We start from the raw sequence: 23,336 nt of genomic DNA, 5'->3' as shown, positions 1-23,336 counted from the left end.
TATCCATGTTGGGTCTGCATTTTGTTCTGAGGCCCCGTGGTAATGGACTTGGGGTTTGAGGGGGGGCAGATACCTAAACCCACCAATTCAGAGTGACTCAATCTCTTTCAGTTTAGGACATTCCCCTTTTAAGTTAATTCAATCCATTTTTGGCAAAGAGTTAGTCAAAGTAAAGTTGAAACTCCTCACCAAGTTTAGCCCACCTGAGACAGACCCCTTTGCTCCACTCCCAGATAACCTGTGAGTCCAGGGAGAAGCTTATCATCCTTACGGTGTTCTGGCAAAGCCCCTGGTATTAACCCAGTCCCATGCTTCTCTTCTGCCTTTCATTGGCCTTTGGCTGAGGTAAATTAATTTTCCCTATCCCCACATAGGTTTCTGCCCTCACTAAATCTGGTCATGAAGTTGGGTAGCTGGGAGAATGCTATTTCCTTCTGTCAGCCCAGCTGTGGTGGCAGTTCACATCCTGCTCCTCAGCTGACCTCCTTTCTCTCTGCCCTTCAGATCTTCTGAGTCTCAGCCTTGGACTCCTTCTGACCCTGAGTGAGACAGACGGTCAGCTCTTTGGCCTCTGCTAGGAGATCCCCTCTTGCCTCACTGCTGCAGCCCCACCGTAGTCCTGCTGGCTCTCAGCCTTCGGTGTCAATGGGGACATGTGGGAAATTTTAGATCTCTCCAGTGCTACTAACAGGTGCAAGGGAACAAAAGGCGCACTTGAGCACTCTTTCTCCCTCTCATGCCATGCCATCATTTCTACACTTGCTGTAGCTGTTCCCTGCTGTGAATTTAGACAATTTGCCAGGCTCTCTGCATCCAGAGCCCCAAACTGGAAGGAAGTGGGACACAGATCCATTCTGCTTTTGATTTCACGACTAACTTGTTCTTTCTTTTTTTCTCCCGCCATTCCTCACCTTGAGTTTCAATGAAAAGCTGAGAGAACAAAGAACCCTTACTGCTTCATAAGCTTCTTTACAAGATATTTTCCTTCCGTCCTACTTTTTTCCACATAGTGAAAAATAGCATGCTGATCGAAAAGGGAAATGTATGTGTCGATGTTATCCCCATTCCAATCTTTTACATATCTGCCCACACAATAAGACCCTCAAGAGCCAGACTCTGTTATGCATCTTCACATCCACTGCATATAGTTTTTTGCCTAGAGTGGACACTCATCAAAAGCTGGTTGAGTGAATCAGTAATTCCATTTCCTTAATTTACTGGTAAAGGAACTGAGGCAAAATATTTTGCCCAATTTAAACGAGTTAAAAGCTTGGCTGGGGTCAGGTCAACTACTCATCGACATTACATCTGGCTTTTTACCTAGTCTTCCTTCATGGCTGGCAACACAGAGCCCAGAATATAAGACCTAAATGTAACGAAGGGAGACAGGAAGGAATAATAGGTCAGAAGTTCCCCCATGAAAGAAGAATTCAAAAAAGAAATGCAAACGCAAGTATTTGAAATTAAAATAGAGTAGCACCTCCTCATCTAGTTTCACTTTTTGTGTTTTTAGTTACACTCAGTCAACTGTGGTCCAGAAGCAGATAATCCTCTTTTTGACATATGTCCACATATTTTAGCACTCTTCATCTCAGTACCTAGGCATTTTATCATCCCACATCATCACAGGAAGAAGAGCAAGTACAGTACAATATGATCGTTTGAGAGAGAGACCACATTCATGTAACTTTAATTATGGTACATTGCTGTAATTGTTCTATTTTATTATTAGCTATTGCTATTAATCTTTTACTGTGCCTAGTTTATAAATTAAGTTTTATCTTAGATATGTATGTCTAGGAAAAAATAGTACGTATAGGGTTTGGTGCTATCTGCAATTTCAGACATCCAGTGGAGGTCTTGGAATGTATTCTCCCTTAGATAATTGTTATTGTTGTCATTTTATATTGCTACTTTTCTCTTTGTCTATATAGCATAAAATCAGCTCAACTCTGTAATCCTAAAATCTCTGAATAGGGATCTTATAAAATGTTGTGTTGCTGCCAGGACCAACCATTTTGTGGTTGTGGGAGGGGCAGTGACAGAAATTCTCATTATTCATTTTCCCATTTTATATATGTATAAAATTAGGATTGTCTCCCTACTATACGAAAGATTTAAAAGATATGAAAATCCATTCCCCTGAATATGGAATTCTCTCATTTTGCTGATTTAAAATTGGTTACTTGTTGAAAACAGTACGTCACACCGAGAAGTAACAAGATTTTAAATTGCCGTGCACTGGTGTCCAAATACAGCATTCTGATAAATACACACCAAAGAAATTTGGGGAGCTTAAAGTTTATGAGTTTGAAAGGTTATTTTTTTCATGAACAACAGTAGCACTATTCTCAGGAAGCATACCACATAGAGAGGTGGGATTTTAGATCTATTTGTTTATGTTTCTGAAGGGGATTTAAGCAATCTGCTTTTGTACACTATTCACCATGGCACACGAAAGTATCAACTAGGATATTAGTTGGGCATTTATACCAAGGATTAGGGTCCTCCTGAAGAATGAGATGGTGGACAGACAGCAGTCCACTTGCTCCTTTAGCTCCTGCATTCCTGGTTCACCTTTTTCTCTTCAACCCCACCCCCCGTCATTCATTTCTCCCTTTGCGGGGACTCAAAGATGAGGTGACATGTTGATGGTTTGGGGGCTCTATTTTTTAAACAGTCACACACATGGGTACTAAGCAGCAAAGTACTCACACACAGTGACATCATTCTGAAGTATTAGAATGTGTCACCAGAATTGTTTTCCTGTGCAGATAATGTAACCCGACTACAGATAGTGACGTGTGTTTGTGTGTGTGTGTGTGTGTGTGTGTGTGTGTGTGGTGTCCTGTCAGGGAGAAAAAAAGCACTTGTAAAATTCTTAGAAACTGAAAATGCATCAGTGAATAGGCCTTTATGTTGGATATTTATGGGGAATTTGGTTTGTTTTCTGATTCTGTTTCAACTTTTAAGGAGCACCGTTAATGTGATTAATTAGCAAGAATTTATTGACTTGAAAAATCTCGACAGCCAAACATATATGATTTTTTTTAAATGTATTTTTTCAGGTGAAACTATAAACTGGAGGCCTAATTAAGACCTGCTGTTTCCTGAAATTTTGTGTGCATAGCTCTGGGAAGGAAAGTTGCATGGAACTTTACTTGAAGGGGTACATGTAATCTTAAGAGAAAAATCCCAGCATTCTATTCACGTCTCTCAGACGTAGCCCTTACTTAAGAGCCATGGGGAATTTATGTCCGTGGTAAACATGAAAGCCTGCGATGGAACTTGCTTAAGGAAAACTCAAATCAGCTCAAACGTCATGAGTTGAAGACTTCAGTTGTTCCTAACCAACATTTCCAAATGTTCTCTTTAACACCATGATGAATCATGCAAATTTAGGGGTTTGGTTTTTTTTTTTTTTTTTACATTTTCTTACATGTTTTCTTCCCATTACTTTGCTAAGGATGAAAGTCTAACAAGAGAGAGCAAATCCACTTGCAAGAAATATAACACCACAAGAGTATTTGGTGTAAAAGATTTGACTTCCGATGAAATTACAAAAGGTCTAAACTGAACTGATTTCTGACTGGTACCCGCATCACCTACTTTATTAGAAAAATCTGCATGTCTTTCCTAATGCTGCCTTTCCATTAAGTAGTTCCAATGTAGACTTTAACTTGAAAGAATAAAGGAATGTACATATTTCTAAAACTTGTGAAAGCTTCATCAGTTTAGCAACATATTTATATGGCTTTTCCACAAAAGTCACTGTCCAGTGGTGATAAACTTCTGAAATCAGAATTGTTTCAAAATAATAATGCTTTTTACTCAAAAGAAATTTTCTTCTACTGCCTCAGGTAGCAAATGTGAACTACTTACAACTGGAGAACAGAACCAATCTTAGTTGTCATTCAGTTAGACATTCTGAACTGATAGTTTTGCAAACATTAAATTGTAAGGAGTTGGGGGGAAGTTACAGAATTTTTTTAAAATTTTATATATTTTTAAAAGCCATGTTGTGAAAAAGAAACTTTCCCAGCTTGCAAATCTTCACCAAGAAACAAGTTATTTCCTTTAGATAACACACTAAGTATCAGGTCATAAAGGATCAACTAACCATTCACAGTCCCAGTGCGTAATTCTGTAGCCTGAAAGCTTGGCAAAGCCAAAACACTTACAGATAATACCCAACACAAAAGCCCCTTTTTCCACTTCATGGGAAGAGCTGCAGTATGTGCCTTCGTAAATGTGGAGGGGGTTAGAGGGTCTTCCTTGCCTTAATAATACTGTACAGTGCATTTGTCCAATAGCTCTTGCCCCCAGAGGTCTTGGTCATTTCCTATAGAGATTCTCTGACCCCCTGCATGGCCTACAAATAGGAACATCTGTGGTTGCCTTATCTCCTGACACACAATTTGGCCTCCTTGGCTTCACCTTGTTGTACTCCTACTTGATGGCAGACGCAACCAGGCTCTCACTTGGGAGCTCAAAGCCCCAGGCCACACAAGGGCAGAGCAGCCACGTCAGAGCTGCTCCTGGCACCAAGGAAAATTATTTGCCCCGAGAGGCAAACACAGCCCAGGCAGTGTCCAGAGTCTCAATCCCTCTCTTCTATGTTATAAAAGGCCCTATTGTAGAAACACAAATCACTCAGAGATGGCATGTACAATGTCTAATCACTTAATAGCTACTGGTCACCCACTGGGTAAGGGCCGCAAACTAGACGCTGTCTGTAACCTATTTACTGGAGGAAGGCAAGGGAGTATATGACATAAATTTACATTCATCTCCTGTTCTAGCCCCTCACTCCATGGCAAACACACACTCTTTGAGCAAGTAGAAAACCACAATAATAATAGTGGTGCAACCATTTGGATCTGTGAGCAGCAAGCAAGGTAAAGGATAGAACACAAGCTTGGTATTCATGGAAAACCTAGTTTTGAATCCTGCCTCTGTAATTAATCAGTTAATCACTGTGTGACCTTGGGAAGCTCACCAAATCTCTTTGGAATTCTCTTTCCTTGCTTGCAAAATGAAAAGAATATCTACATCATAAGTGCTGCAAAGAACACTTTTTCTAGGATGCAGAAATACCAAAGGCTGTATGTGGCACAGAGTAGGCATGGGTCAGTATTAGTTTCCTCCTCAGATCTAGAATTCTAAGGTATCTTCCATATATTACTTTATTTGATCCCTACACAAATCTTACTCATAAATATTTTAATCTCAGAGGCAGGATTTTCGGTCTCTGGATTTCTTGTCATTTCCTTTTAGGAAACTCTGTCGACAAGATACACTAGTTTTCTCCAATCATTACCTCTGTTCTTTGGTGAGTTTTACAAAGTACCTGAAGAAATAGAAAGGGTTAATTTTATTCCCATGTTCCAGATGTCTTCAGCACCTCAGTAATACACTAAGAACAGTAAGTCTTTTTAATGAAAGTGAAAGGTACGCATTGTACTTAAATCTGGAACTTTCTCCCCCTGAAGAAATGCTGTCACTGGGACTGCCGTCCGCCCGTTTAGGCAGGGTGAGATATGTTTTTGCTCAGGTTTGCCTTTTTTTTTCAGCACATTTTCAACCAACTGCAGTGGGTATCCAAGCAGTTAAAACTACATCAGCACTAATAGCTATGAGCTCATCTTGTATAAAGACATTTTTAGTTAAACACCACAATCTTGGGGGGGAAAAAAGTTAGCGTGCTTAACCAAGCTGGCTTGGAATAGCTCACAATATGACGCATACCACAGGAAATAGAGTGGTATGAGGCACCTACAAAATATTTTTCAAACAAGTCATTGACGCTGTAAGCCCCATGCCTCGGCTTTAGGAAGTCACTTATTAAGAATCAACACCAGCCGTGCCAAGCTAAGCTTTTGCTGTTGGTGATTTTCCAATTGAATATTCAGGGCCCTGTCTCAGTCTTGTTTTCGGGGGAGTACATGCCTGGAATGTTAGCAAGCTATTTGCTGGAAAAAATGCCCACAACAGGCCCAATGTTGATCACATTAATGCGTTTGAGTGGGTATAGAGTGCAAATGATTGAAAATGCTTCCAGATCCCCGTTGCAGGGGACAAAGCAGGCTCTGTTCTCTGATCTGATGGTCATTTTTTTTTCCAGCGGAGGATGTGGTGCAGGCAGAGGGAAGAGTGCCAATCTCTGTCTAATGGTTCCAAACAGGGTCTGGGCCTAGCTCTCTGGATGCTGATGAGTGGGAAATGAAACACAGATGGGTCAGATGGGTAAGGAGAGGGGGATTACAGGTCAGGCCCAAGAGTTGGGATAAATCAAGTGCTTATGAGGTGCAGAATGGCACATTGTTTGAGTGAATGGACAGGGAAAAAACATTCCAGCATTGTTCAGGCCAGTGAGTGAACCCTACGTTCTTCTTCCCAGACCAACACAGGCCACGGGGAGCCTCATCGTCAGGACGCATGTGAGCAACAAACCTAAATGTAGCCAATCGGGGCCTGAAACATTCTTCTATGTTCCAAAAAAGCCAATTTTGTTTTATTACACGTGAGATGTAATTTACTGGGAGAAATGTTTGGGTTCATGTGCCAGATCATAGAGAGTCAGATTTGGGGTTCCCTGGGGATCTCTGAGGAGAAGGTGAGTAACCACAAATTAATAGAGCAGGGAAATAAAGTGACAAAAGAAATGTTTCATTGTGCCTGAAATATTGAACCAATTTCCCCCTTTTTAGCCTTTTAAACTTTTGCTCGCAAATCAAAGAGTAGTTCAGCACGGAAAACTCTGCAGAAGCCTGTAGTGCCTGATAACAACAAAGAAAAACTCGATATTCTTTCCTCAGTTTTACGTGTCTTTATAACATAGGAAAATGTAGTGATAAGCAGCTTTTTCAGACTATTAGAAAATAATCCAAACAACTAGATTACTAAAACAAAAACAAAAGCAGAAAACCAAAACAAAGCCCCGATAACCATAATGGATTTGTCCATTTTGTGTTCTAGGTGTGAAAAATCTAGATGAGAGAAATCATGAAATCCCAAAGTATACACAAGTCAGATTGTTTTAATGTGAGGTAATCATAAGATGGGTCAGAGGAAGTGTTTTAATAAGGGAACAAAACCAATGGGATGTGAGGACAGAAAGTGCCACACCGGGGAAGAGACCTGAGGTCCTAGTGGCCAACAGAATCAGAAAGAGTGGAAAGCTCGGAATTAATGGTTTCTTTTTTAGAGTGACAGAAATTATTTTCAGAAATTTATTTTCCTACCAGCCGGGTTTCCACTTTATGGACTTGACCTTTAACAGAATATCCCACAGGCAAAGCTGCAGACAGTGGTTGTCCGCAGTCACTGGGGTGCTCACGCTGTGAAGTATGAAGAGCTGCTCAGTTTGCTGATGGGCGCACCGCAGCTCCAGAGACAGCGGGGATCCCTTCAAACTGCTCGTCTAGGAAGGCTTGGTGCAGATCTCCAAAAGTCCAAGCGTTTTCATTGTTATTACTTTAATAAGTTGATTCAGTGAGTGATAGTGACATGCATATGCGTATGTCATCTTATTGTCCAATTTAAGGCCATTTCAAAACAAATAGCTGTACTATTTATAATTTAAAAATATTACTGTTTCCCCTGATCTTCCCCCCTCCAAAACTTTTATTATTCTTGTTTTTGGAGTCTTGGAAAGGAACCCCAGGACTAAGTAATCAGTTTGTAAAGCAAATTGTTAAAACAACCATGGTATAAGCATCAATATTAAGAGTTGAAGGGGAGGGGGGAAGCAAGAACTACAGAAAAATGTGTAAGCTTGTGCCCTAAAAAAACATAAAACTGTTATTCATGGAAAGAAGGGCAGACCCATAAGAAATTAATATCTGGTTTGGGTAATTTGCTATTTTCTTTCTAATAATTTGGATTTTTTTCCCAGTTCCTTCTCTCTCTAGAATAAAAAAGAAAAAAACAGTTGTGGGAAATATCTGTGGGAGAATCTGCAGGCAGAGGTTATTCCAATAACACTTAAATGACTACTTGTTATAATGTAAAATTGGAGATAATTCTTTTCAGAAAAAAATACATGTAACAGGATTAGGTTCCCAGAAACTATTACTTCACCTGGAATGCACCTCCAGGTGGGTGTCTGAGTGTGCTGTGGAGGCCACCACAGAGCTCTCAATGTGACTTTCTGGATTAGACCCTGAGGTATTAATAGAGGAGGGTGAGTAGCAGAGAAGCCTCTCATGTGCCCATGAGGGTACCTAAGCCACCTGGCTTCTTGCCAGGGCTTACCACAGGATGGAAAATGGGCTTGCAGGCTAGAAACAGCCAGCCAAATCTCTGTGACCAAGTCTAACACAGGATGCAGAAGTGTTCATGACAAAAGCAGGGTAAGATGAGGCTATTGTTGCCTCTAGGCAATGCTACGTAGCCACAGCCATGCCTGACTTTCCACTCACACATGGTTATATCTTCTTCTTCTTCTTCTTCTTCTTCTTCTTCTTCTTCTTCTTCTTCTTCTTCTTCTTCTTCTTCTTCTTCTTTTTTTAGATTTTATTTATTTATTCATGAGAGACACACACAGAGAGGCAGAGACACAGGCAGAGGGAGAGCAGGCTCCCTGAAAGGAACCTGATACGGGACTCTATCCTAGGACCCTGGGATCATGACCTGAGCCAAAGGCAGACACTCAACCACTGAGCCACTCGGGTGCCCCACAGGTGTATCTTCTGAGGGATATGCCCCTCGGGGTTACCAGGCCAGAGAAAACACTAGAAAAGCACAGTTCTCTAGAGCAGTGGAATGAATCTAATATCTCTACCATCACTACCATCTCTATACTATAGTTAACATGGTATAGCAGACAGCAATTAGAAATAAATCTCTTGAGAGAGTCCCCCAATTTATAAGATCCAAAGACCCAAACAAACCCTGAATCTGTCCTTGGGATTGCCACTTATGAGGTGAAACCACAGAGATTTTTTGAAGAGGGGAAACAAGTAGACACTTGCTCCCTTGATGTATCTGGCTTGACCCTCTGGTTCAGGCAAAGCTGTCCATGTTGTAGCCAAACACAGTCTGGAGAATGGGACTGAAATCCACTTCTTCAGATCCACAGTACGTGACTATTATATCACACAACTTTAACGAAGAACCAGTGAAGAAGCCTTTTATGTAATGGAGGCATTCTCGGAAGAATGTCGGCAATCTCCAAGTACCCATTACTTCTTTTATCTTTAAAAACACATAATGCAAACAGAAATGTGAGAACTTGGGACCACATAAAGAAGCACTGACCGACAGATATCTGCAAAGCACACATGCTTCGTGATGCTTTCAAGTTTTGGGGACAGATTTATGCCCCTCCAACTTCCTTTTGTCCGTGTTCTCTCTCATAAATAAAGGCAGGTGTTCACAGAGCAGGTGACCAGAGCAGTATGTATCCTGTGACCATGAAACACAGCAAAGCTATCTGTATTTTAAAGGAGGGGCCACATCCCAGAACTCAGGCCTTCTTAGAAGTTCAAGATACCCCAAACTGTGATAATCAATGCCTTGTCTGCTCAGAGGCTGGAGGAAAGGATGTAGTTCTCTTCCTTCAAGGAGAAGCCCTAACATTACTATTTTTACAATGGTTTCTTTGAATACAAGGAAAATACCACCATCCTGAAGATAAAAATTAATGTGCCAGAGGTACATGGTAGAGATTACATGCAAATGAAGGACCTCAGCAACCCTGGCAACCCTGTCGACCAGGCCACTCATATAACCCGTAGACCAGTACACCTCCGTGGAGTCGCATTACAGCACTTGGGTGTTTGCTGTATGCTTAATTAAAATCCTACTCTGGTGGGAAAAACCAGATTTCCAAATGGTGACTTTATTGATTCAATAAAATTTAAGAAATTCTGCTTATGGAAAAACTCATTAACCAAAACTAATAAATAAGAGTTTACCCTGCAGTCTGGTTCCTCTTTATTTGACAGAATTAAAAATCACTCTGGAGCAACTTAGTTCATTTTTCACTTGTTAATTGAACTTAATGGTTTAGTAATTCTGAGCTTTCGAACTCTTCATTCCTTCTGGCAGCGTTTGCATTCAGTGGCTCTTAACTTTACAGAGCATATATTTCAATGGAAGTTTAACTGGAGGAAGGCTGGGGGGGACCCTGAGAACCTTTCACTTGGGCTGATGTGAGGACTCAAGGCACAGCCTTTGGGGGCGCTGTTGAATAGTGTTGCCCTGTTAGCAGGGTTCTCCAGCACAGCCTCAAGGGCCATGTCCATGTGAGGGACAATTGTATTATGGAAGGCACCCCACAGCAGATTTCCACTTCTGCTCAACCTCTCCTACAGGAAATTGCCAAGGAGCCAACATTGGGCATGTGATAGACAAACTTTCAATTTCACCCTCTGACACAAACATTTTCCTTTGGAGAGTGACTTTTGTTCATGTTTGTGTATTCTTTGTGGGACATCATATTGGAAATCTCCTTTTGTCTGTTTAACATGCATCTCAAACTTAACTTTCCCACCTCCCTCTCGTCAAACTGCCTGAAATCCCCGGAAAAGCCTCTGACAATTAAGAATGGCCAGCTTGGTATATATTAGCTCACATCAAAACCCCTTATTGAGTATACAAAGAACCAAATTTCCCATCTTTTATGGTGGGGGTTTGTTCCTTGACCTACCACAACGGAGAGGTTTTATTCTTCAGCTGTTTTGACCCAAGTATCAATGGATTAATTTTATGGTTTTTTATTTGCATAGTTTCCTCCACGTTCTGAATTGGCTTACTATGTAATTTGGCATCTTAAATTTCTACTTAACTTTATTGTAGATACCTGACTTATTGTCACAAATTCTCCTGAAAACACGGTTATAAATACCCACATAATATTCCATCATGTTCATAAACCTAAATTACCTTTTTCTTCTCTGTGTTATTGGGCACTTATATTATTCCTATATATATTATACTGTTTGATTCTATGCATAATTTCTTTTTCTGGTGTATTTATACAGATGGCTATTGCTGGTGCATAAGAAAGTTATTAAATACATTTATCATGTGCCAAGTCACTTCACTAAATTTTTCCAATAATTATAGTTTCTACTAATAATAGTTATTCAATTGATTCTTTGCTGTTTTTGCAATGAGCCAAATATGTACAAATAATGTGTAGTAGAAATAATATCTATTTCTTTCCTTCTTAAAAATATAATTTTTACTTGTTTCAACTTTACTTCCAATGTTAAGTGATAACACTTATCACTTGCTATGTATTATATAGTGGGCCTTGCCATAATTGCTTAATAAACTTACATATTATTTATTATTCCATTACTTGCTAGGCTTTTTACTGATTTTGAAAGAAACATCTTTAGTGTCCTTAAGTATCTATAGGTTGTTTTTTCAAAATATAGTTCATCATGCTAAGACAAGTAACATATTCCTTTTTAAAAATAGATCGATGATGACTCCCTCAATCTGCATTCCTTGGAAAAGTTAAAAATAAAATTTTAAAATAATGTTTAGGCTCATAGAAAAGTTCTGAGGATAGTCCTGAGAATTCCTATACATGCTTCACCAAGTTTCCCCTAATTTGACGACATATCATCCTGGAACATTTGTCAAAACTAAGAAATTCACATCGGGTACACACTATTAAATAAACTTGATTTACTTCAAATGTCTCCAGTTTTCCCACTAATTTTTTTTTTTTTAGCTCCATCCAGGGCACCGTATGATAGAGAGTCCTCATGTCTCCTTAATTTCCTATAGCTGTGACAGTTTCTCAGTCTTTCCTTATTTTTGATGACCTGGACAACTTTAAAGAGTCCTGGTTGGGTATCTTGTAAAATGCCCCTCAATTTTAGGTTGTCTAATGCTGTCCTCATGGTTAGATTGGTATTATAGGTTTGAGGGGAAAATACCCCAAAGAAGTATCCTTCTTATCACACTGTATAAGTGGGTGCAGGATATCAAACTCACTTAGTATCTGGTGATGTTAACCTTGATTAAGCTAGTGCTTGCTAGATTTCCCCACTGCAAAATTGCTCTTCTTTTTTCCATCCCATACTCTATTCACTCAGCCAGCCAGGAAGCCTGGTCTCCATTGAGGTGAAGAGAGGCTAAGCTTCACTTCCTGCAAGAGCAAGTACCTACATATATTATTTAGAATTCTTCTATAAGGCAGACTGGTCCCATCTCCTCAATTTACTGATTTACTGAAACACTGATTTATATTAGAATGGATCCACAGATGTTTACTTTGTACTTTGGGCTATAATCCAATACTATATTATTTTATTCCCCAAATCGTGCCAGTTATGGCCAGTTGGCTCTTCTAGTCGGTGCTCATGTCCCTTTAACATGCCCTATTGTTTGTTGTCCTGTTGTGTTTTGCTCTTTTTATTTCTTTGATAACTTCATTTCTTTCTGGAAAGATTCTCCAGGCTTACCTTGTACTCTCTCTTCCCCAGCCCTAGAAACAGCCATTTCTCAGAAGAGTGTTGGTACTTTTCATCAGAAAATGGTATTTAGAAACAACGATCTGGGCACTGCATATTGTATTCCTTTTTGCTTTTTTTTTAAAAAAGATTTTATTTATTTATTCATGAAAGGCACAGAGAGAGGCAGAGGAAGATGCAGGCTCCATGCAGGGAGCCCGATGTGGGACTCAATCTTGGGTCCCCAGGATCACGTGCTGGGCCAAAGACAGGCACCAAACCTCTGAGCCACCCAGAGATCCCCTCCTTTTTGCTTTTGAGGTGTTTTGTTTTACTTTTTTTAGAAAAAAAACTGTGATAATACACACATAACATGATATTTACTGTCTTAACCACTGTACGCTCACACTGTTGTGCCACCATCACCAGCATCCATCCATAGAACTCTTTTCATCTAGCAAAAAAGAAACTTTTTACCCCTCAGACAATAACTCCTCATTATCCCCTAACCCAGTCCCTGGCAATCACCACACTAATTTCTATACCTATGAATTTGACTACTCTAGGTACTTCACATAAATGGAATCATACACTATTTGTCCTTTTGTGACTGGCTTCTTTCACTTGACGTAATGTCCTCAAGGTTCATCTATGTTGTAACATATGTCATGATTGTCTTCCTTTTAAAGGCTGAATAATATTCCATTATATGTATATCCTACATTTTGTGTATCCATTCATCTGTTCATGGACAGCTGGGTTGCTTCCAGCCCTTGGCTATTGTGAATAATGCTGCTGTAAACACAGGTGTACGAACACCTCTTTGAGTCCCTGCTTTCAATCCTTTGCACCATATACCTAGAAGTGGATCACCATACTAGATAATATGGTGATTCTGTTTAATTTTTTTGAGGGCACTCCATACTACTTTTCACAGCAAGTGAAAAGCACCATTTTACATTCCTATCAATAGTGCCCAACGGTTCCCATTTCCCCACATCCTTACCAAAAACTCCAAACCCACAGAATGTACACCAAAAGTGAACCCTAAGGTAAACTACAGACTTTGGGTGATAATGACATGTCAATGTAGGTTCATCATTTGTAACAGAGGCACCATTTCAGGGGGGGATGTTGATAAAGGGGAAAGCTATGCTTATGTGGGTGGGTGGTGATATATGAAATATCCCTGTACCTTCTTCTCAATTTTGTTGTTAACTTAAAACTGCTCTAAAGATAATAAAGTCTTTTAAAATAAAATTTAAAGATAAGCAGAATATTTCTCAACATTTTCCGAGGGCTTCCATGAGTCCATTGATTGACAAGTTGCACTTGGCCTATAGGGACTGGCAAATAATTGCATTGAGACAGTGTCATCTGAAAGAATTAAGACACTTATTTTTCAAATGAAACACTATTTATTTGACTTCTTCCTAGAAACTGATACTATTAATTCCTTCATTGTGGTTATTCTTTAGCTTTACCTGCAAATGAAATAGAAGTTTTGGGTTCCTTTATAAAGTCTATGGCAAGCCATTTGCAGTGAAAATGCCACTTAAGCAATCACTAGTGGTAGTTAATACACCTTTTAAAATAATTGGTAAGAAAATAAGCTGACAACTCAGCAAAGCATGTTGGGAGGTGAGCAAACTTTTTGACACCATATTCCCTTTCTTTGACAAACTAAGTAAGGATAAAGTTCTGAGGATGAAAAAGCTTTTCAAATTGGCTGATTTAACAACCTCTTCCCACTAGAGAAAAAATCTTTTCAGCCTGATGAGGCTAAAGCAATCTAAATGGAAATATTGGCTCCCACAGATTTCTATTGGCTTTGATGATAAAACCTTCTGCCTCGTCTATTTCCTTTTGATCTAGTTAAAAAAGGATGCTGGGAGAGGCTAGCACCATGTTCCTTCAATGACCAGCTGCTGATACAGCTGTGGCTTGTTAAGGCCACAGGACAAGGAAAAGTTCCAGCATGCTTCCTGTTTTATCACATTCTTAAGTTAACATTATATTACTGAGAAAAGTGATATCCACACAGATGCAGAAATATGGTATGTACTAAAGGCCAAGTGGATTGTAAAAATGAGGATCCAGCTACATATTTCAAGAAATTAGTATGATGTAAAAGCTTATCAATAGAACTTTTATTCCCACTCAGCCATTTGAAACAAAGATCTGCCTTTAGATAGTTTTCTTGTCTAAGATTGATGGGGAGATAGTTTGAATTCTCTGGAGAAACACACTGTCTGGTCTCAAGTATCCAGATGGATCTGCATCCTAGGTTCAACCTCAGAGGCTTCAGGAATGCTACAGAAGGCCTCCAGCTGATATGAGGGATCTTAACGATGACTCTCGCTGCTTCCTATTAAGAAAATGAGAAGCAACTCACTTTTTACAAGGTGTTAACTCAGCTTGGCTGAGCAGCCCAACTGAAAAATCAAACATGCCCAAACACTTCATGTTTATGAAAACAAACTCCATTAGCATGCCTGGCTTCCCTTTCATAAAATTGCAGATGATTTGCTGCATATCTTAGCGCAGTCCAATTTTCCTGTAAAATGCATGTTCTGTATTATGTTTGGCACATTTTAGGAGATCAATGTGTAATTGTTGAATCGAATTAGAATTGATTTGTTTTGTATAAAAATTGTAATGGAGGATTTCACAGAACCTGTGACGACTCAACTGGCATAAAATAGAGTATTTATACAGGCTCTAAGAACTGGTATGCACTCCTAAAAGAAAGTTAAACTCTTTTTTCTTTTACACCACAGTATTCATTCTTCCAAAGCTGGACTTCAAAGGAAGACCACCACGTTCTCCAGCAACTTCTTCCATCAAGTTGGGCCTTATTACAAGTCTTTCCAGATTATTTAAGTGTCTCTGAGCCCCATATACCTGCTTAAATTATTCATGTAAACCCAGTTCTAGGACTTTCATTAATTTCTCAAAATATGTCTAGGATAGGGGCACCTGGGTGGCTTAGTGGTTGAGCATTTGCCTTTGGCTCAGGGCATGATTCTGGGGTTCTGGGATCAAGTCCTGTATCAGGCTCCCTTCATGGAGCCTTCTTCTCCCTCTCCCTCTGCCTCTGCCTCTGTCTCTGTGTCTCTCATGAATAAATAAAATCTTTAAAAATATATATTTGTAGGATAATGTCTGCTATTCTCTTTACCCACTTAAAAAAATATTTGAGAGTAAAGAATATACAGCAATCATCTCTGTACCCATCCACAGAAACCCAATATACAGAGTTGATGCCCTCTGTTTACCCAGCCCTGATCATATTACCTGCCCTTCTCCATCAGAAGGAACCATTTATCCAAATCTTAATTCAAATTTGCTCACTGACCTGTGGCCGGGAAACAGGGAAGCACTGTAATAGGTTTATAGTGGAAATTACTTTCACTTTTAATTTTTTGCAAAACACAATGATAATTTCATATACTCTTTAGAAGACACCAGTTCTCTTAGCCCTATTGTGCATATATACTTGCTAAAATTTTGGCTAAAAGAAACAGACATTGTAGAGGCTTTAAACCTTATGCTTTTCTTATTTGATAAGCAATTTTGTCCCCTCCCTTGCACAAGAAGATCTTCGGAATTCTCCATGCACGACCAAGTGCATTTTTCTGCCCTTCTCCAATTCTGTACTGGTACCCTAAAAAGGAGAGCAAATTTCATAATGATGCGATCCACAGCTGTCCAGCTACTTCTCTAGAGGTATGGTCTGTTCCTAGGTGGGATGTTCATACTTAGGACAGGAGCAAGATGAGCCATTGAATTGTGGACAAAAGCCATGTGAATTGATATTTCAATATATTTTTTCCCTAAAGCAAGGGAGAAATATATTAAATATTACTACCAATATCAATAGAAGTATATGTACAACTTATGAATTAATATACATATATTGGTGATACATCTTCACAATTTTTTTCTGACTCATAAGAATTTTCCATCAAAAAAGGTTTGAAGACCATAGATCCAAACAATTCACATTTACTATCTGTGTAACCTCAGAAAAGATAACTTCAAGACATACCGCACAATTTTAGTCACATTCAGGTCATATTTGGGTGACAGATTAATATAAATAATTATTTTACTCTGTACCCATGTATGGTGGTATAGTTCCTCAAACTTCTAGCTCAGGTAAGCAAATGTAAATAAACATTCAGGATTCATCACCTACATGCTCTAGGTCTTAATACTCAGTGCTAAGAACCACATGGAAGAAGTAATTGTATAATGCACTTTAAGTCCCAAAGGCTTTTGGTTATTTTTGTTTTTGTTTTGTTTTTTGAGAATCAGCCTCCTCTGCTCCTTCTCTCAGGTTTCCTCTTCTCTGGTCACTACTCAAAAAAGGGATCCCTGCTCTTGTTTCTCATCCACTCATATTTTGGGGGTCCCTAAGTATTGTTCTCCTGACCTTGAATTCCCACCTCCACCTCTTCCATATTTTACCTGACCAACCTCATTTGGTAACAACAGTTTGCAATGATCCTGGTTCTTCTCAAATTGTTTCCTGGAGATAGAGTGCTATAACCCAATGGAAATGAGATGGCCTTAGCAAGTCCTGGATTTCTAAAACAGACACCAGGATCAGGAATTGGGAGCACCAGAGCAGAACATGTCAGAAGTGAAGGATTTTTATGAGGTAGGCATTTGAAGGAGACATAAATCATTTCATATAGACCAGCCAACTCTGGATGGTTCTGCATGTGGGAAATCCTGTGGGTCTTTCTACTCTTGCATATTTCCTTTCAGTAAAACAATTCTTAAATTGTTCAAAAAAAAATAATAATCATTCTTAACTTTGTGCACTGGGACTCTTAGATTGGGAGACTCTTTGAGGGCCACAACAACTTCCTTCTAACTTATTAAGCTTGCCCTCTTCCCTTACAGTATAAGGCACAATGCAAAGCAACACTTCTCCCAGAAATGTTTTTTGGGTACTACCTCAGACAAGTCCTGGTGATAGTGATGTAGAGGGCATAGAATGTATGCACAAAGCAATAATACACCATTTTGACCAAGAGAATGAGAATTATGTTAGCTCCTTCTAACACAACATGGAAATGTTGTACTTTAAAGAGGACTTTTAGATATTGCTTTCAGCCACATATCATGCAGCACTGACAAATACATAGTGTCAATATAATATTGTTATGTCTCCATCCCACATCATCAGTCACAGACTTATCTGTGTTACACGGTCTCCATTTCAAAGCATTTAGGAGACTCCACGATGGGTAGTGATTTAGGAAGAGATGAGAATAGTTGCACATTTCCTATAGCGTTGTGGGTGTATTTTGTGGGAAAGATGATGAAGATCATGATCATGATGATAATGATAAGGTCCCCAGCTGTCTGTTGAAATTCCTTTCTGGGAAACAGCTGGAGATTCATTCTCTAAAGATCGCATCTGGCTTGATTTGCCAGCACTCAAATCCCATTGATCTGGTTCTGTTCTAGCCCTCTGTACTCACAGTTCAAAGAGCAGGGAGGCCTGTAAAGAAATTACTGCCATATTGTTCAATCGGCCACAGTGAGCAATATATACGATTATAATTAGGAACACATTAAGGGAAGCAGCTCAGTGGAGATAAGCTGCTTGACTGCATACGCTTTTTGATGAGGGCTTAGCGCCAATCCGAGAAGAAAAAGATTAAATGTTTGTTACCAATCCTTTTGAACTTGTGGCAGAACATGTGGTAAAGCATTTTTGATTCAAATTAAAAGCATCCTAGGATAAAAATAACCCTGTTCTCCCAGGCCTTTCCAAGTGAAAACCATTTGGAGACTGATTTATTGTATAGCCCTTAACCTCTTTCCACCAGCATGATTAACGTAAGCATTTCTGAATCCCATGTAAGCCTGGACAGGTATTTGTCTTGTTACACATCTGTGAAACAAATGGCAATACAAATTAGACACTCAACAGATGTAAGTTTTCAAAGGCTGGGCAAATTTAATTTGACTGTGCATGTAAATGAAACGTTCATTGAGCTCTGAGGTCAGCGATGTGGGTTATAGGTAGAGAGGGTTGTTGCGCCAAACGTCACCAAAAGGCCAGCAATTCAGAAACCCTGAAGAAGGAGCTTCCTAAACCAAGCAGACAGAAGATAGGCTGCTGCTGTAGAACCAGAGAGGCAAGCATGGGGAAGGCTGAAAAAAAAAAGATCTAATTTGACCATGTAATCAAGAAAAGACTTTCCATGGTCACTGGGAAGAAAAAAGGCAAGATGACCATGTTAAATGTTCTAAGCTCCCATGTCAAGAGGAAGCATGGTTTAGTGGCTTCTTCTGGGAACAGAGAATAGAATGTGCCAGATTCAGGCTCTGATTTCCTCTGTGGCCTTGGGCATGTCCCTTAACCTCTCTGTGCCTGTTTACCTATAAAATTGGGATATTGGCTTTTACCCACTGCATAGGAATCTGACGTTGAACATCCTTTTTTTTCTTCTTTCTTTTTTTCTTGAGGTAGAGTTTAGTGATTCATCAGTTGTATACAACACCCAGTGCTTATGATATCAAGTGCCCCCTTACTGCCCATCACCCAATTACCTCTTCCACACAGTCTCCTCTAGAAACTCTCAGTTTGCTACATCCTTCTAAAATGAGCACTGATCTATTGAAGTGGCACTACATATTGTACATTTCATGAATCTGGAAAGTTCGTAACCACATGACACTTTCTGCCAAAGGAATACTTTAGTTTAAGTTGGTTTTAATTATATCAGGTGTTATTTTAATTTCTATAAACAGTAAAGTCCTTAGAGATTAATTTTAAAAAATCAATTACAATGTTTTCTCACATTGTCTCACTCAATCCCACCTCCCAGCCCTCCAAGATAGACAGACACGTACACATGCATACACTTTCCTCTTCCCAAATAAATTCTGGGGACTTTTTCTATATATATAATTTCTTCCATGGTAAAGTGGGTATAATCAATTGTAGCAATGCCGAACTTGTAAAAGCAGTAAAGATCAATAGTTAGTTCTGCAAGCAAACTTCTTAGAACGTTCATTATCAACTGTCAAGATGTCCACATTCTATATTATTTGAAGTAGCATGTTCTAAGTTCCCAGGGATGTTGATAGGAGGTTTTTTTAGTTTATTTATTTCTTTAATTTTTTTTAAAAAAAGCTCTTCAGTCATATCATTTTAGTCCTATCATATTTAGTTAAGCCAATGTGATTCTGATAATGTACACTGTAAAATTCTAAAAGGGGGAAAAGTATAAAATACTGTCCTAACTTATTTGTACCCCTTTACCATTGAACTCCATCATGTCTATTGTTCTGAAGAAAACAATTGGAGAAATACTAATCTAGGAAGTTTTGTTGTACTTTTGCTTTTTGAGAAAGGTGAAATGTCAGCAGGGCCTCTTGAACAATAGGGAGGTTATTTACAAATCCAAGTGCGATAGATAGAGAATGAGCATTGGCCTTTAGAAAGATTAAGGAAGAATGTGTTGCTATTACTTTTGCTTTGTTTGGTTTGTTTGCTTTGATTCTTTCCTGTAGGAATCATCATAATAAAAATATTTGGAGCAGCCTAGCTTTATTATAAATCTGTGCCAATTACTAGGGGTCAAATAAATCAAACCTGTAGCTTATAATAGTTTTATGAATAAATGCATTATGTTTAAATGACCCTCATTTTTCTTTGAAATATCAATTAGTCAGGAAACTCTTGCTGCTTTCTAGCCATAAGTCAAGGAAAGGACTCAGGACTCCTCAGCAGTATGAAAACAACTCACTATCACTACTACATGGCACAGTTAAAAAGGAGCCAGGACATCTTTCAGGTAAAAGTGTATTAATGAAAATCCATTAACAACTTTTACAGCTGATAGCTAGGCAACCATGGTGCCCTTCCTATGAGTACTTTGATATCATGTGTTTCTTAGGTCTGCCTTCCCCATTAAACTCCAAGTTCCTTAAGTACAGAGGCAAAGTCCTATGCGAATACCTGTTCCTGGAATATTCCCTAATGCCTGCGTCATAGTAGTTACCTGTCACACATTTATGGAATTGACCTGACATCAACTGACTTGGAACAAGAATATTTATAAAAAAATATATTTTCAAAGTGAAGTAGAGAAATTCCATATTTACACAGGTATCCCTGGCCAGAATATACAACTCATTTGTGGCCTAAAGATATGACACAAAAGCATAAATGCCTCAAAATATTTATGCTGGGTCATAGCAAACTTGCTCAAATATAATGTTTTCCTATATGAGTTATTTTTCTTAATCAATATGAGGAATTTTACTTATATCCTGGGTAAATGTCACTATTTTGTCATGAGCTATCAGAGTGATTTTGAATCTTGATTCTTGTGTCCTAGAATTATTCCTTGGTGTTCTGTGTCACACCCAAAGTGTGACAAAATTTTTAAGTCCACGGACAAAGGAAAAATGCAGTGGGGACAAAAATAATTTCAATTAATCATTGGTGTTGGAATGTGGGTTTTAAATCTGCAGTTATGTTCCCATCCAGCCTTCCTTTCTTTAACATACACAGAGATATACCAGGATTTTTGTCAAATACTTAGCTAACAAGGACAGATTTTGATTCTATTGTAAACCAATTATTACTATGACATCAATCTCAGGTGACACCTACATATTGCATAATAGCACTGAAACAACCAACTTTGTCATGGTCAAGACTCATGGACAAACAGAACAATGCTGGCCAAATTGTGTCACAAATGCATACCTTCATGTTTCTGTCGTTGCCAATATCATGCTAAAATTCATAAAAAATGGACAGAAACTCTAACTTCTTTGCCTTAAGCTGTTTGTGATGTTAACTCTATACTTTTTATTCTTATATTGTAATGTCTTCCTTTTCCTCTGAAATGCCAGGTAATTGCCACAAAATGCCTTTAGATTATGGCTCTTGGATCCTGAGAGTGGCTTCTTGAGATATTGTACTATTCATTACAATTGATACCAGAAATTCCAGGAATTACCTTCAGACAAATAGTGGTACCAGACTATAAACTGATATATTTTCCATCAGTTTTAGGAAATTAAAAAAAAAATAACATCAGAGAATTAATTGAGAGAATTCCAGCATGTATGAGAGTTTAATAAAGACAAAAGTAGTAGTTTAATCCATTGGAAAAAGAATAGATTATTTAATCACTAGCAATGACACAAAGAAAAAAAATTAACGTGGGCCTCAATCTTTCAGCATTTCATTCAGATACATTACATGAGTAAATAGTCCATTGATCTGAAGAAATGTGAAGATGTAGAAGACCTCTGTGTAATTTAACTGATACAGGAAACTAAGTGGTTATATAAGAACAAAGAAACATACTTTAAAAAACTAAATTGGTTGCCAGAGGAGCAAGATGGCGGAAGAGTAGGGTCTCCAAATCACCTGTCTCCACCAAACTACCTAGAAAACCTTCAAATTATCCTGAAAATCTATGAATTCGGCCTGAGATTTAAAGAGAGACCAGCTGGAATGCTACAGTGAGAAGAGTTCGCGCTTCTATCAAGGTAGGAAGACGGGGAAAAAGAAATAAAGAAACAAAGGCCTCCAAGGGGGAGGGGCCCGCGAGGAGCCGGGCTGAGGCCGGGGCGAGTGTCCCCAGGACAGGAGAGCCCCGTCCCGGAGGAGCAGGAGCTGCACCGACCTTCCCGGGCGGAAAGGGGCTCGCGGGGAGGTGGAGCAGGACCCAGGAGGGCGGGGATGCCCTCGGGCTCCCCGGGACAGTAACAGACACCTGCGCCCCGGGAGAGCCCCACACCCCGCGGCCGAGCTCCCTAAGGGCTGCAGCGCGCACGGCGGGACCCGGCGGGACCCGGAGCAGCTGAAGGGGCTCGGGCGGCGGCTCCGCGGAGGGGGCTGCGCGGCCCCGGGAGCAGCTCGGAGGGGCTCGGGCAGAGGAGGAGGCTCCGTGCGGAGGGGGCTGCGCGGTTCCAGGAGCAGCTCGGAGGGGCTCGGGCGGCGGCTCCGCGGAGGGGGCTGCGCGGCCCGGGAGCGCGAATCCAACAGCGCAGGCTCCGGAGCACAGGGCGCCGGGACACAGCCCAGGATCCGCCTCCCCCGGGACAGGCAGAGGCCGGGAGGGCCCAGGACAGCGAGGACGCTCCTGCCCCGAGCTGAGCAGATCAGCGGCCCCGCCCCGGAGCCTCCAGGCCCTGCAGACGGAGTTCCTGCCGGAGCTGAATCCAGGTTTCCAGAGCTGCCCCGCCACTGGGGCTGTTCCTCCTGCGGCCTCACGGGGTAAACAACCCCCACTGAGCCCTGCACCAGGCAGGGGCACAGCAGCTCCCCCAACTGCTAACACCTGAAAACCAGCACAACAGGCCCCTCCCCCAGAAGACCAGCTGGACGGACAACTTCCAGAGGAAGCCAAGGGACTTAAAGTACACAGAATCAGAAGATACTGCCCCGTGGTTCTTTTTTGTTTGTTTGTTTTTGTTTTTGTTTTTATTTTGTTTTGCTTTTTGATTTGTTTCCTTCCCCCACCCCCTTTTTTTTCTCCTTTCTTTTTCTTTCTCTTTTTTTTTTTTTTTCTTTTTTTTTTTTTCTTTTTCTTCCCTTTTTTTTTCTCTTTCTCTTTTCTTTCCTTCTTTCTCTCCTCTCTTTTTCTCTTTTTCCCAATACAACTTGCTTTTGGCCACTCTGCACTGAGCAAAATGACTAGAAGGAAAACCTCACCTCAAAAGAAAGAATCAGAAACAGTCCTCTCTCCCACAGAGTTACAAAATCTGGATTACAATTCAATGTCAGAAAGCCAATTCAGAAGCACTATTATACAGCTACTGGTGGCTCTAGAAAAAAGTATAAAGGACTCAAGAGACTTCATGACTGCAGAATTTAGAGCTAATCAGGCAGAAATTAAAAATCAATTGAATGAGATGCAATCCAAA

At 39.9% G+C, this 23,336-nt stretch overlaps 1 long non-coding RNA gene across 1 annotated transcript in view; it reads left to right on the top strand.

Annotated features, from left to right (window-relative positions):
• Window positions 1-15,465, top strand: part of LOC118351936 (uncharacterized) — a 49,040-nt gene extending 33,575 nt beyond the window's left edge. Inside the window, exon 3 of the long non-coding RNA XR_004808183.2 lies at window positions 15,197-15,465. This is a non-coding gene — a long non-coding RNA (uncharacterized LOC118351936). The remainder of the gene's footprint in view (window positions 1-15,196) is intronic.
• Window positions 15,466-23,336: the final 7,871 nt, after the last annotated feature.

Source organism: Canis lupus, chromosome 22 (genome assembly GCF_003254725.2).
Source record: "Canis lupus dingo isolate Sandy chromosome 22, ASM325472v2, whole genome shotgun sequence".
Taxonomy (NCBI): domain Eukaryota; kingdom Metazoa; phylum Chordata; class Mammalia; order Carnivora; family Canidae; genus Canis; species Canis lupus.
This window is presented reverse-complemented; position numbering and strand designations above follow the sequence as displayed.